Raw genomic sequence first — 12,245 nt, 5'->3', positions numbered from 1 at the left:
GGCCTAGGCTGCTTTCTTAAGGCACAGGAATTCAGGATTTTAAAAGGACAAGGAACAGCAAGTATGCAAAAAAGAATAAAATCATGAGGTGCCAGATACAGAGGCTGGGAGGCGTGGTCTTAACGCCATTCCCAAACAGCAGCTGTCCCAGATGAACCAAGTTGTCAGGAAACTGGAACATGCAGATAAGTGCCGGTTTAAGTTCCTGAACCAGCAGAGTACAGGTTCGAGCTGGGGTGAACTAACTACCTTCAAGGAACTCTTCCTCTGTGAAAATGCTGGGTTCTGACCTGAGTTCTTCCGGTGCAGCCTCTTGCTGAAGCAAAGAGCGTGAAGGAAGAAACACAGGGTCCTAGGGGTGGGGAAGATGCTGAGAGGAGGGGGAAGATGTCTGTATGTGCAGAATGTTCACAGATGAAGCGTCTGTAACTCAGGACTGCTCATTTCAGGCCTGGGGGGTGGCCCCTCTTGAGATAAGCAGCAACTCACATAGGACATTCTTGTGGCCATCCAGAGAGAGGTCACCTTCAGAGTGGCGTGGGGGGGTCCAGTAGAGTGTGAGCAGGACCAGACTTAATTTGGGGGTCAAGGGACAAGTCTTCCCCTTCAGTTATAGTCTAGGAGAGCCATGGAGGGTCTCCCTGGCCTCCATAAAGCCTCAGCTGGCAAAGGGGCTCCAGGCTGCCCTGGGGTGGGAAGATCCGAGCAGCTTCCACCTTCCTTTCACCCCTCCTAATACTGTGTGCCAGCTCCTGGGGTGGGCTCTGTAAGCCACTGGGTCCTACACTGCCTCCCCTTGCTTCAGTATTTTCACAGTCTTGCTCTGTCACTCAGGCCAGAGTGCAGTGGTGTGATTGATCTTGGCTCACTGCAACCTCCACCTCCCGGGTTCAAGGGATTCCCCTGCCTCAGCCTCCCAAGTAGCTGGGATTACAGGCGCGCGCCACCACACCTGACTAATTTTTGTATTTTTAGCAGAGACGGGGTTTCACCATGTTGGATAGGCTGCTCTTGAACTCCTGACTTCAGGTGATCTGCCCGCCTGGGTTCCCAAAGTGCTGGGATTACAGGCGTGAGCCTCCGCACCTGGCCTGAAAATAGTTTGTAATTAACACATCAAAGCCAGCGATTTCAAGGGTTATGACTGCCGCAGGGAACACTAAATGTATTTAAGATTACTGGAACCCTCATACACTGGTGGTGGGAATATAAAATGGTATAGCTGTTCTGGAAAAACAGTCTGGCAGGTCCTCAACAGGTTAAACCTGGGTGCGGTGGCTCACACCTATAATCCCAGCACTTTGGGAGCCTGAGGTAGGAGGATCGCCTGAGGTAGGAGATCAGGAGTTCGAGACCAACCTGGGCAACATAGTGGGACCCCCTTATCTCTACAAAATAAATAAATAAATAATAAAATAAGTTTAAAATAATTTTAAAGGTGAAACCTAAAGTTACCTTATGACCCAACCATTCCACTCCTAGAAATATACCTGAGAGAACTGAAAATGTCCATACAAAGACCTGTACATGAATGTTCATGGTATTATTCATCACAGTCAAAAATTAGAAACAACCCAAACATCCATCAACTGACAAATGGACAGAATGTGGTATATCCACATAATAGAATATTATTCAGCCACAAAAAGGAATGAGGTACTGATACATGCATTCTCTGAAGTGAAAAGCATCAGATACAAAAGGCTACCTAGTATATGATTGCATTTATATATGAAATGTCCGGCACAGGCAAATTCACAGAGAATTTGAGAGTGAGTAAGTGGTTGCCCAAGGGATAGGGGAAGAAAGGATTGGGGAGTGACCATGAAACAGCATTTCTTTTGGGCATGACAAAAATGTTTTAAAATTAGACAGTGGTGATGGCTGCGCAACTCTGAACATCCTAAAAACTACGGAAACATATAATTTAAAAGGGTGAATTGTACGGTATGTGAACTGTATTTCAACAAAGCTGTTATAAAAAGTTTGCACGAGATTTTTAAAAATCAGGTGATACAAAGATATATATTAAGTAAATAATAATACAATTGGGGTTCAGTGGGGTGGGGGGATTCAGAAATGATGCAACAATTCCTTTAGGACAATGACATAAACCCAGTTTTACAGTTATGGAAACTGAGGCTAAATCGGAAGGAAAATGGGTCGCCCGGGCCACATCACTACTAAATCCAGGTGTGAGTCACAGATCTGTTCAAATCCAGAAGACTACCCTCGCCATCAGACCACCCTGCTGAGGTGAAAGGGTTATCAGATGGAGGCTAGGGAGAGGTGTCCACCCACAGCCCAGTCCGGCAGACAGACATGCAAGGGAATGTCTGTTGGGAAGTGAGAAAAAGGGCTGGCTACCTCTGTGGGGTTCAAAACAGGAAGCACCCAACAATACCAGGAGAATGCCAGGGAAGGCTTCCCGGAGGAGGTGCTGCTTGAGGGGGCTTCTGTAGGATAAGTAGGAGTTCACCAACCCGCCTCCTCAATATCCCCATAGGACATTAAGTCAGGAGGCCTGTGAGTGAGTTTCAGCTCTGCCACATCCTAGCTGTGGGTCCTAGGGTCAAGGGCAGGTGACCTATCCAAGCCTCAGTCTCCCCATCTGTAAAAGGGGAAGGGGGCAAGATGTTAGGCACGGTGCTTTCTAATGACTGTGCTGAAGTGGATGGTTCTTTCCCTAGGGAACGGGCCTTTAAGTGGGAATGCCAGACCTCGACCTCTGTCCCACCTAACAACGACTCTGCCAGGTCAGGCGTGCTCAGCCTCTGAGCCCACGATCGCCGTCCCCCGCTACCCCTCCCAGTCCCGGCTTTCCGGGCACCTCCCATCCAGCTCACTCTGAGAAGCATAGGTTACGGAGGGAGGTTGGGAGCGGGGGTGGGATCCTCAGGTCAAATTCCTCTCCGCTCCTCACCAGTGACCTCCAAGTTCACTAGGGCTCCCCAACCCCGTGATCCCAGCGCCCACCTCCCCAGTCGACGATTTCCGCCCCCAACGCCTCCACTTCTGACGCTCCGCGCAACTCCACGGCTGCTGCAAGTTAACTTCCACGCGCCCCGGCGCCCGCCTGGGGGTCCCCGCGCGCCTGGGCGGGGTTGGAGACTCCGAAGGCGGGGACGCGCCGCCCTCCCCGCCAGGTCCCCCCCAACAGACGCTGAGCGTCTCCCAGGCGCTGGGTCCGAAGCGGGAAGCGCGGTAACGGGGGCCCGGTGGGTGCCGCACCCCGCGGAAAGCGCTCGGGACGCCGAGCGGGTGCGGATCCCAGAACCGCCCGCCCGCGCCGCCTGCCTGCCTCCCAGATCCCAGCTCCCAGCCCCGGAGCCCGAGCAGTCGCGCCGGGCCCGGAGGCAGCCGCCAGGACGGAGGGTTGCCAGGCGCCCGAGGCCGACCCGCACGGCCCTGAGCCCGCGCCCCCGGCTGCAGCCCCAGGCCGCCCCCTCCGCCGCCCCAGGGCCACCTACCGTGGCGAGGCGCTGCCAGGCAGCCCCGCGCACCCAGCGACTCCGGGCTCTCCAGCCGCCCCGGCCGGGGAAGGGGGAGGCGCCCGCGCGGGGGCGGGGCCGCGGCGACGTGACGTACGGGGGCGGGCCCGAGACGCGGCCCCGCCCCGCCCCGTCCTCTCCACTGCTTCTCGGGACCTCGAGGTAAGCAGAGGCTGGCTGGGGAGTTTCCCGGAGGCTCGCCCCGGGAGCTTCGCCCCGCCGCCCTGGAAGCCCCTGTCTGCCCCCTGGCTTACCCCTAGGACGGGCAGCTCACCACTTCTCCCGGACAGTTCTATTTAAGAGAAGTTCCTTTCTGCCGGTAAGCAATGAAGTGGAATGACCACCAAAAAGTGGTATAAGAAAAGAAAAGTAGACCCGCAGCGGCGTGTATTTGTGCTACTGTTTGTGTAAAACACAGAAAAAATAAAGTAGTGGTCTGATGTATATTCATACACACCAGTGATTTTGGAGGAGGTTTGTGTGGAAATACCACATTCTATCCATTTATCAGGGATTTTGCTCTGACATCCCTCCACCACCACGATATTTGGCAATCTCTGAAGACATTTTTGGTTGTCCTAACTGGGGAAGTGGAGAGGCGCTACTGGCATCTAGTGAGTAGAGGCCTGGGATGCTGCTAAACATCCTGCAGTGCATGGGACACCCTTTCCACCCCCGGCCTGCCACTACCCCAACAACAACAACAACAAAAAACAGCAAAACATGCCGAATAGCGTAAAGGTTGTGAAACCCTGATATACACAAATGAAGTAAAACTCCTGACTGATAAATCTCAGCACAGTCTAAGTTCTGTAACCTTTCAGTGCTTCTGCTTCTTCATGTGTAAAATTGGAAAAATAATAGACCTATCTATGCATCATATGCTTGTGCATTGAATACCTGAAGAAAATGTAGGGTAGGCATGCAGGCTTACTTTTCACTGTGAACTTTAGTTCTTTGTTCTCTTTTAACTTTCTGTTTGCCATATGTATATATTATCTGTTTAAAATAAATTTCTGGGCCAGGCGCGGTGGCTCACACCTGTGATTCCAGCACTTTGGGAGGCGAGGTGGGCGGATCACTTGAGGCTAGGAGTTCAAGACTAGCCTGGCCAACATGGCGAAACCCTGTCTTTACTAGAAATACAAAAATTAGCCAGGTGTGGTGGTACACGCCTGTAGTCCCAGCTACTCAGGAGGCTGAGAAAGGAGAATCGCTTGAACCTAGGAGACAAGGGTTGCAGTGAGCTGAGAGTGCACTGCACTCTAGCTTGGGCAACAACAACAACAAAAAAAGTAATCCCAGCACTTTCGGAGACTGAGGCGGGTGGATCACCAAGTCAGGAATTCAAGACCAGCCTGACCAATATGGTGAAACCCCGTCTCTACTAAAAATACAAAAATTAGCCGGGCATGGTGGCGTGTACCTCAGCTACTCAGGAGGCTGAGGCAGGAGAATCACTTGAACCCAGGAGGCAGAGGTTGCAGTGAGCCAAGATGGCACCACTGCACTCCAGCCTGGGTGACCGAGCGAGACTCGGTCTCAAAAAAAAAAAAAGAAAAGAAAAAATGAGCGGGGCATGGTGTTGCTCACCTGTAATTCCCCCTACTTGGGAGGCTGAGACATGAGAATCACTCGAACCCAGGAGGCAGAGGTTACAGTGAGTGTAGATCGCACCACTGCACTCCCTCCTGGGTGACTACACACACACACACACAAACTAAGGCACACAGATATTAAGTAATTTGCACATGGCCAGCCATGTGTTCATTCATTGGTCACTCATTAATTCATTCATGTGTCCGATAAATAGTGCCTACCATACGGAAAATGCTGGGACTGGTAATGCTGCCTCCATGGAGCCAGCCATGACTGGTCTGGAAACAATACAACAATATTACATAGTGTTTATTACGTGCATGTTAGGGACTTCATATGACTGATCTGATAGGCACATAGATTAAACACCAGCAGCATGTTTTATAATGTCCTTTTGTGGATGAACAAAATGGAGATCAGAGGAAGAGGTCTGAATGGAGGCATTTGTTTAATAACATTCTAGCAATGGCATTTCCTGAGCTCTCTGTGCTAGGCACAGATTCAGCAGCTAACAGGGCGACGAGGGTCCTGTGTCCAAGCTGGGGAAGCTAGATCCTTGACAAGCCTCCACAGTAAAGTGAGCACCTGTAACTGACAAGGCAGGAGCAACAGAGGTTAACCTGGTCCAGGGAGGGAGGACCGGGGGTGTGTATACATGCCAGAGGCTTGGGTGGGGATGCTTGGAAGAGTGCACCAGCAGGTGCAAAGGCCTAGCAGGAAGGAGGCGAGTGTGGGGCCTTGCATGAAATGCAGAGTGGACAGGATGTGGTGGAGGTGAGAGAAGAGATCAGAGGTGTCTGCAGGGCTGGATGCTGCAGAGCTCTGTGGGCCGTGGGGAGGAGTCGGGGCTTTTCTCTTGCGGTGATGGAGAGACAGGGAAGGTATTCGGCAAGGGAAGGGCATGGTAAGCCTGACTTTCTGCAGAGATCCATCTGGCTGCTGCATGAAGAAGAAACAGGCAGAAACTGGTTTGGAGGGTGTTGAAATAATTCAGGAACCCAGAGAGGGGATGTGGGCATGGAGGGGGCGTTTTGGTTCCAGAGATGTTTGGAAGACAGAATTGGCAGATCTCAGTTGAGAGGCTAAGGAGGAGGATCAGAATGATCGTCTTGTTGTCTAGGTTGGGGCTTCTTCTCTCAGCACCCCTAGCTCAGTGAACCCTCCCAGGTCTCAATCTGTCTGTCACCTCCTTGAGGAAGGCTAACTGCCCCTCAGGACATCCTGGTGAACCAGACACCAGACCATGCAGCCCAGGAATTTGATGTGACTTTGAAGGCAGGCAGAATAATTCATTCCTCCTGTCTGCATCTTCAGCCGGGAACACCTAGAGCAGATACCTCTTCTGTCTTCCTCCCCAACCTATCTTCCCAGCATCTAGGCAAAACCCAGTACTTAAGAGATCTTCAGTCAATATTTGTCAAAAGCAGGAAGCATAGATGTAGCATAACACACATTGATCCAAAAATTCCTTCCAGCTCTGACATTCAAGAAGATGATGTTGATGCTATATCAGTAATTACACTTTAGGCCAGGCTCAATGGCTCACTCCTGTAATCCCAGCACTTTGGGAGGCTGAAAAGGGAGGATAGCTTAAACCCAGGAGATCGAGACCAGCCTGGGTAACATGGTGAGACTTTGTCTCTACTTTTTTTTTTTTTTAATTAAAAAAATTTTTAAACACTTAATTTAATTTAATTTAATTAATTTATTTTTTTAAGACAGAGTCTCACTCTATTGCCCAGGCTGGAGTACAGTGGTATGATCTCAGCTCACTGCAACCTCTGCCTCCTGGATCCAAGCAATCCTCCTGTTTCAGCCTATTGAGTATCTAGGATTACAAGCATATGCCAATATGCCCGGCTAATTTTTGTATTTTGAGTAGAGATGGCATTTCTTCATGTGGGCCAGGCTGGTCTCCAACTCCTGACCTCAAGTGATCCAGCTGCCTTGAGCTCCCAAAGTGCTGGGATTACAGGTGTGAGCCACTGTGCCCAGCCACAGAAAACACTTTATTCAGGTGCTTGCTATGTGCTAAACACCTTATAATTATTATATTCAAGATGATCATTTACCCTTTCCAATCTTTTGGTGTTTTATTATCATTACTCCCATTTTACAGATGTGGAAACAGAGGCTCCATCAGGTAATTTGATTTGGCCAAGGATAATAGCTGGTAATTGTCAGAGCTGGAATGCAAACTCAGGTCTCTCTCACTCTTTCTAGTACACCGGTAGAAGGCAGTGGCTCGGCAGTGGGCAGGAAGTAAAGGTAAGTGAGCAGGTTTTCTTCTCCTTCTGGAAGGGTGTAATATTATTGTTCTAGCTGGGGATCCAGGCTTTACAAAGCATTCAGTGATCCTGAGTACCTGACCCAGACGATTGGCTGTCGTGGCAGTGTGGCTCTAACAAGGCTCATCTCTTTAGAACCTCCACAGGGCACCCTAGAACCATGTCTTTTCCCCAGAGCCCAGTTGCTGTGTATCTATCAGCATCGCATGCTGGCACAAAAGCATTCAATGCTGCTGGGTGATCCTCCTGCCTCCACCCCACATATACACACTGCCGGCGTTGGGCTTATGCTCCAATGTCTAAAAGATTATGGGTTGCCTCTTGTCGATGAGAATGAGAGCTGCTCTCTCATAATCAAGATGCTTTGCCTTTCCAAAGGCCCAAGACTCAAAGATTCACAGGCTGGGATCTATCTAGCCTTGAAACAATATGAAGTCCCCAATTTCCCCAGGCATTGTATTTTAAAGCCAGTGTTTAGGGACACTCCTGCTTGAACCTGTGAGGTGGAGGTTACCACTGCATTCCAGCTGGGCAATAGAGCGAGACTCTAGCTAAAAAACAAAAGCAAAAACAAACAAACAAAAAGCTAGCATTTAGAGCCAAACCCATGCAGTCAAAATTGCCTTGGAGAAGCCCCCAAAAAGGCTGAAGGCAACATAGCCCCTTGGGAAGTCCAGCCTCTCTGGTTTCTGTCAATATTGGACGTGGACTCATCATCATTTCTTGGGTGGAGCACCTGATGAAAAGAAACCTTAGTTTTGGTTTGAAGGCAAAAGTGTGGCTTATCTTTAAGCTCTGAAATTCTGCTCCAGGTGGTGAGATGCTCATGTTTTGAGAGATATGTTGAAACTAGGACCCACAGAAGGAACACCAGGTTTATGGTTCCTAAGTCACACTCGCTCTCAGCCTTACTACGTGTTATTTTCTTTAACTTGCTTCTTTTAGTCTTTATTCTTTATTTTTTGTTTATAATTTTATATGTCCTCCATTGTTATTACAAGGCATTTTGTTTATTAGTAAATTAATTCGCAAAACAATACATTAAATATAAAATGACTTTAATTGTTATTTTCTTCTAGTGTTTATTTTGCCAAGCATACATGTCTTGTTTCAGTGATGCTAATATGCACATTTTAAAGTGCCTGTGAGGCCAGGTGCAGTGGTTTACACCTGTAATCCCAGCACTTTGGGAGGCCGAGGCGGGAGGATCACCTAAGGTTGGGAGTTCGAGACCAGCCTGACCAACATGGAGAAACCCCCGTCTCTACTAAAAATATAAAAAATTAGCCAGTCATGGTGGTGCATGCCTGTAATCCCAGCTACTCAGGAGACTGAGGCAGGAGAATCGCTTGAACCTAGGAGGTGGAGGTTGCAGTGAGCCAAGATCAGGCCATTTCACTCTAGCCTGGGCAACAAGAGTGAAACTCCGCCTCAAAAAAAAAAAAAAAAAAAAAAAGCTTGCGAGATGAAAGTGATCCAGAAGATCTGGACTCTGTGTTTTGTTTTTAATTTTTTGTAGATACAGGGTCTCCCTGTGTTGCCCAGGCTGGTCTCGAATTCCTGGGCTCAAGTGATCCTCCCACCTCAGCCTCCCAAAGTGCTGGGATTGCAGGCGTGACCCACCGTGTATGGCCTTGTTTTTGTTTTTAGAGACAGGGTCTTGCTCTGTTCCCCAGACTGGAGTGTGGTGGCATATTCATAGCTCACTGCCACCTGGAACTGCTGGGCTCAAGGGATCCTCCTGCCTCAGCCTCCATAGTAGCTGAGACTACAGGCATGCACCACTGCACCCAGCTTATTTTTTATTTTTTGTGGAGATAAGGTCTCACTGTCTTGCCCAGGCTGATCTCAAATTCCGGGCTCAAGTGATCCTCCCACCTTAGCCTTCCAAAATGCTGGGATTATAGGTATAAGCCACCATGCCAGACCAGAATCTGGACTATAAATGCAAAGAGATTTTATTTTATTTTATTTTATTTTATTTTTGGGATAGAATCTTGTTCTATAGCCCAAGCTGACATGCAGTGGCATGATCTCACTGCAACCTCTGCCTCCTGGGTTGAAGCTATTCTCCTGCCTCAGCCTCCAGAGCAACTGGGATTACAGGTGCGCACCACCATGCCCGGCTAATTTTTTTGTATTTTTAATAGAGGTGGGGCTTCACCATGTTGGCCAGGCTGGTCTCAAACTCCTGACCTCAAGTGATCCACCTGCCTCGGGCTCCCAAAGTGCTGGGATTATAGGCATGAGCCACTACGCCTGGCCACAAAGAGGTTTTAGAACTGACTTAACTGATGGACTTCTAGCATGTTTACCTTTTATAGGACTTATCAGATTGATACCCAGAAAAATATCTGTTATGTCTAAATAAGTTGAAAATAATTCTTTCAATAAGTATAAAAATTCTGAGTGACCAGAAAACAATTGTGTTATATTTTGATCAGTAGTATTTCTCTTTTTCCTCCTGGAATTATAAAATCATAGTGCATCTTACCAACAATAGGACCTTGAAGGTGAAGAACTATGGAAGTTAATTTCAGGGGGCTCATATGATTGTGAAGCTGGACTCCACTGCAGTCGAATTTTAGAGCTTTACTCACAGACCTTAAGAACTTAGAATGAGAATCCATGTGGCTTGGCTTTGGAATCAGAGAATCACAGAAGCTTGGAGATAAATTATCAGAACCTTAGAGAGTCATGAAACTTTGGAACCTCAGAATCTTGGGGCTGGATGGATATTTGAGCTGTCGTTTTATAGAAGGGAAAAACAAGTCCCCGGGAATGGAAGCAATTTGCCTAGTTCTTTCCAACTTCTAACAGTGCAGCAGGGTTAATACCCTTATATTCCTCTTTCTGTCCAGGAATCCTGGTCCACAGACAGCCCTGTCTTCTAGTCCAAGATGCTGGCCAAGAGTGTGGAGGTGGGGAGAATGAAAGCGAGACGAGGAAAGGTGAGTGAGACCTGTGCAAGATTATGTGAGATGGTGTCTCAGCTTTGAAGCTCACCAAAACCACAGGGTGGGGTGTCATGAGGCCCTATCTTTCTTGCCAGCTTTATCTCCTGACGTATGAGTGTATCGGTCCCACCCTGTGCTTCTGCCCACACAACCACCAAGCTAATGTTCCAACCTCAATAAGCTTCACTGGGGCCCACCACAACTCTCTCAGCCTCTATGCCTTTGTTCATGGTGCTCCAGGGCTGCCAAGTACAGCTGTGCACGTTGTGCACAACACAAGGGTATCACATTCACATGGTACACATCCCAGATTTATACCAATAATTTCTAGCAGATGGCAGCAAAATGTCTTGAGGAAGAGGCATCTTTTTATCATTTGCACAAAGGTGCCATATGGGGTAGCGGGGACACTGCTGTTTGCTCTGCCTGGAATATCATCTCCCCTGTTCTCCATCGAGCAAGCTCCTGCTCCATCTTTCAAGGCCCCCTTCAGATATTCCCTCCTCCAGGAAGATATCCATAGCAACCCCCACACACCATTCCACCAAGCTGTCTGCATAGATTAATGATTAATAACATCAATCAATATTAACTGTTGATCTGGGAAACAATAGTGTCTGGCAGAGATTTCCAAATGAGATGATTCTTGATGGACCCCAGCCCCAGGATTGAGTAACACTGAATCAGATACAAGAAAATGATGCTCTTTTCAACATTTATTGGTTAAATCAAGGAGGAAAAAGTCTCAGTTTGGTGCAAACATCTTTCACACTTTTCTTTTTTTGGTTGGGATTTTTTTTTTTTTTTTTTTTTTTTTGAGATGGAGTCTCGCTTTGTCACCCAGGCTGGAGTGCAGTGGCGCAATCTCAGCTCACTGCAACCTCTACCTCCCGGTTCAAGCGATTTTCCTGCCTCAGCCTCCCAAGTAGCTGGGATTACAGGCGCTCACCACCACACCCGGCTAATTTTTTATATTTTTTGTAGAAACAGGGTTTCACCATGTTGGCTGGATTTTTTATATTTTTTTGTAGAAACAGGGTTTCACCATGTTGGCTGGGGTGGTCTCGAACTCCTGACCTCAAGTGATCTGCACACCTCGGCCAATGAAAGTGCTGGGATTACAGGTGTGAGCCACTGCACCCGGCCCTCTATCACACTTTTCAACACTGGCTAATCTCCCATTTTGTCAAAGAGTGAGCAGGTTGCAGGCAGTGGTGTCTGCTGGAAATTTGATACTTGGTCTTCTTTAAATTGCATTTGATTTATTTATATGATTGCCTGCTTCCTTCCTTCCTTTCTCTGTCTTTCCTTTCCTTCCTTCTCTCTTTCTCTCTCTCTCTCTCTCTCTCTGTTTCTTTCATTCTAGACAGGGTCTCACTCTGCTGCCCAGGTTGGAGTCCAGTGGCATGATCATGACTCACTGCAGCCTCGAATTCCTGAGCTGAAGCCTCCAGTGATCCTCCCACCTCAGTCTCCCTAGTAGCTGGGACTACAGGCATATGCCACCATGCTCGATTAACTTTGGTATTTTTTGTAGAGATCGGGTTTTGCCATGTCGCCCAGGCTGATCTCGAACTCCTGACTTCAAGTGATCTACCCACTTCAGCCTGCCAAAGTGTTGGGATTACAGGGGCGAGCCACCACGCCTGGCCTATGTGATTGCTTTCTATGTATATGATACTGATTTTCCACTTCTTGTAGCATTATAAAGCTTTATTTACACATCAGTGCATTTAAGGAAAAAAAAAAGTCTATTTAAATAAAAATAATGTCAAAAGTAGACCAGGTGGCATGTAGACAGTGCAAAAACTCCTGAGGGAGATGCTCAAAGGGCTAGAGTTTGAAAAAATCTATAGATTTGTCATGAAGAGTGCAGGCTCCGGAGCCAGAGACCCTGAATTCAAGTCTTG

General features: G+C 48.2%; 2 protein-coding genes across 19 annotated transcripts in view; one reads left to right on the top strand and one right to left on the bottom strand.

Annotated features, from left to right (window-relative positions):
- TPST2 (tyrosylprotein sulfotransferase 2) overlaps window positions 1-3,532 on the bottom strand; it is a 63,626-nt gene extending 60,094 nt beyond the window's left edge. For all 15 annotated transcript variants that reach the window (XR_006690083.2, XR_012418898.1, XR_006690085.2 and 12 more), the window contains exon 1: window positions 3,471-3,532. The gene's annotated coding sequence lies outside the window, so the exon portion shown is untranslated. The remainder of the gene's footprint in view (window positions 1-3,470) is intronic.
- A 100-nt stretch (window positions 3,533-3,632) lies between these two features.
- Window positions 3,633-12,245, top strand: part of CRYBA4 (crystallin beta A4) — a 39,245-nt gene continuing 30,632 nt past the window's right edge. The window contains exons 1-4 of one of the 4 annotated variants that reach the window (XR_012418909.1): window positions 3,633-3,810; window positions 7,210-7,233; window positions 7,314-7,358; window positions 10,240-10,329. The gene's annotated coding sequence lies outside the window, so the exon portion shown is untranslated. Of the gene's footprint in view, window positions 3,811-7,209; window positions 7,359-10,239; window positions 10,330-11,701; window positions 11,840-12,245 lie in introns of those variants that run through there. The other 3 variants (XR_012418908.1, XR_010578405.2, XM_074004125.1) reach the window with 3 other exon arrangements.

The sequence above is a fragment of the Macaca fascicularis genome, chromosome 10, assembly GCF_037993035.2.
Source record: "Macaca fascicularis isolate 582-1 chromosome 10, T2T-MFA8v1.1".
NCBI lineage: Eukaryota > Metazoa > Chordata > Mammalia > Primates > Cercopithecidae > Macaca > Macaca fascicularis.
The sequence above is the reverse complement of the archived record's forward strand: the minus strand, read 5'-3'. Positions and strand labels throughout refer to the sequence as shown.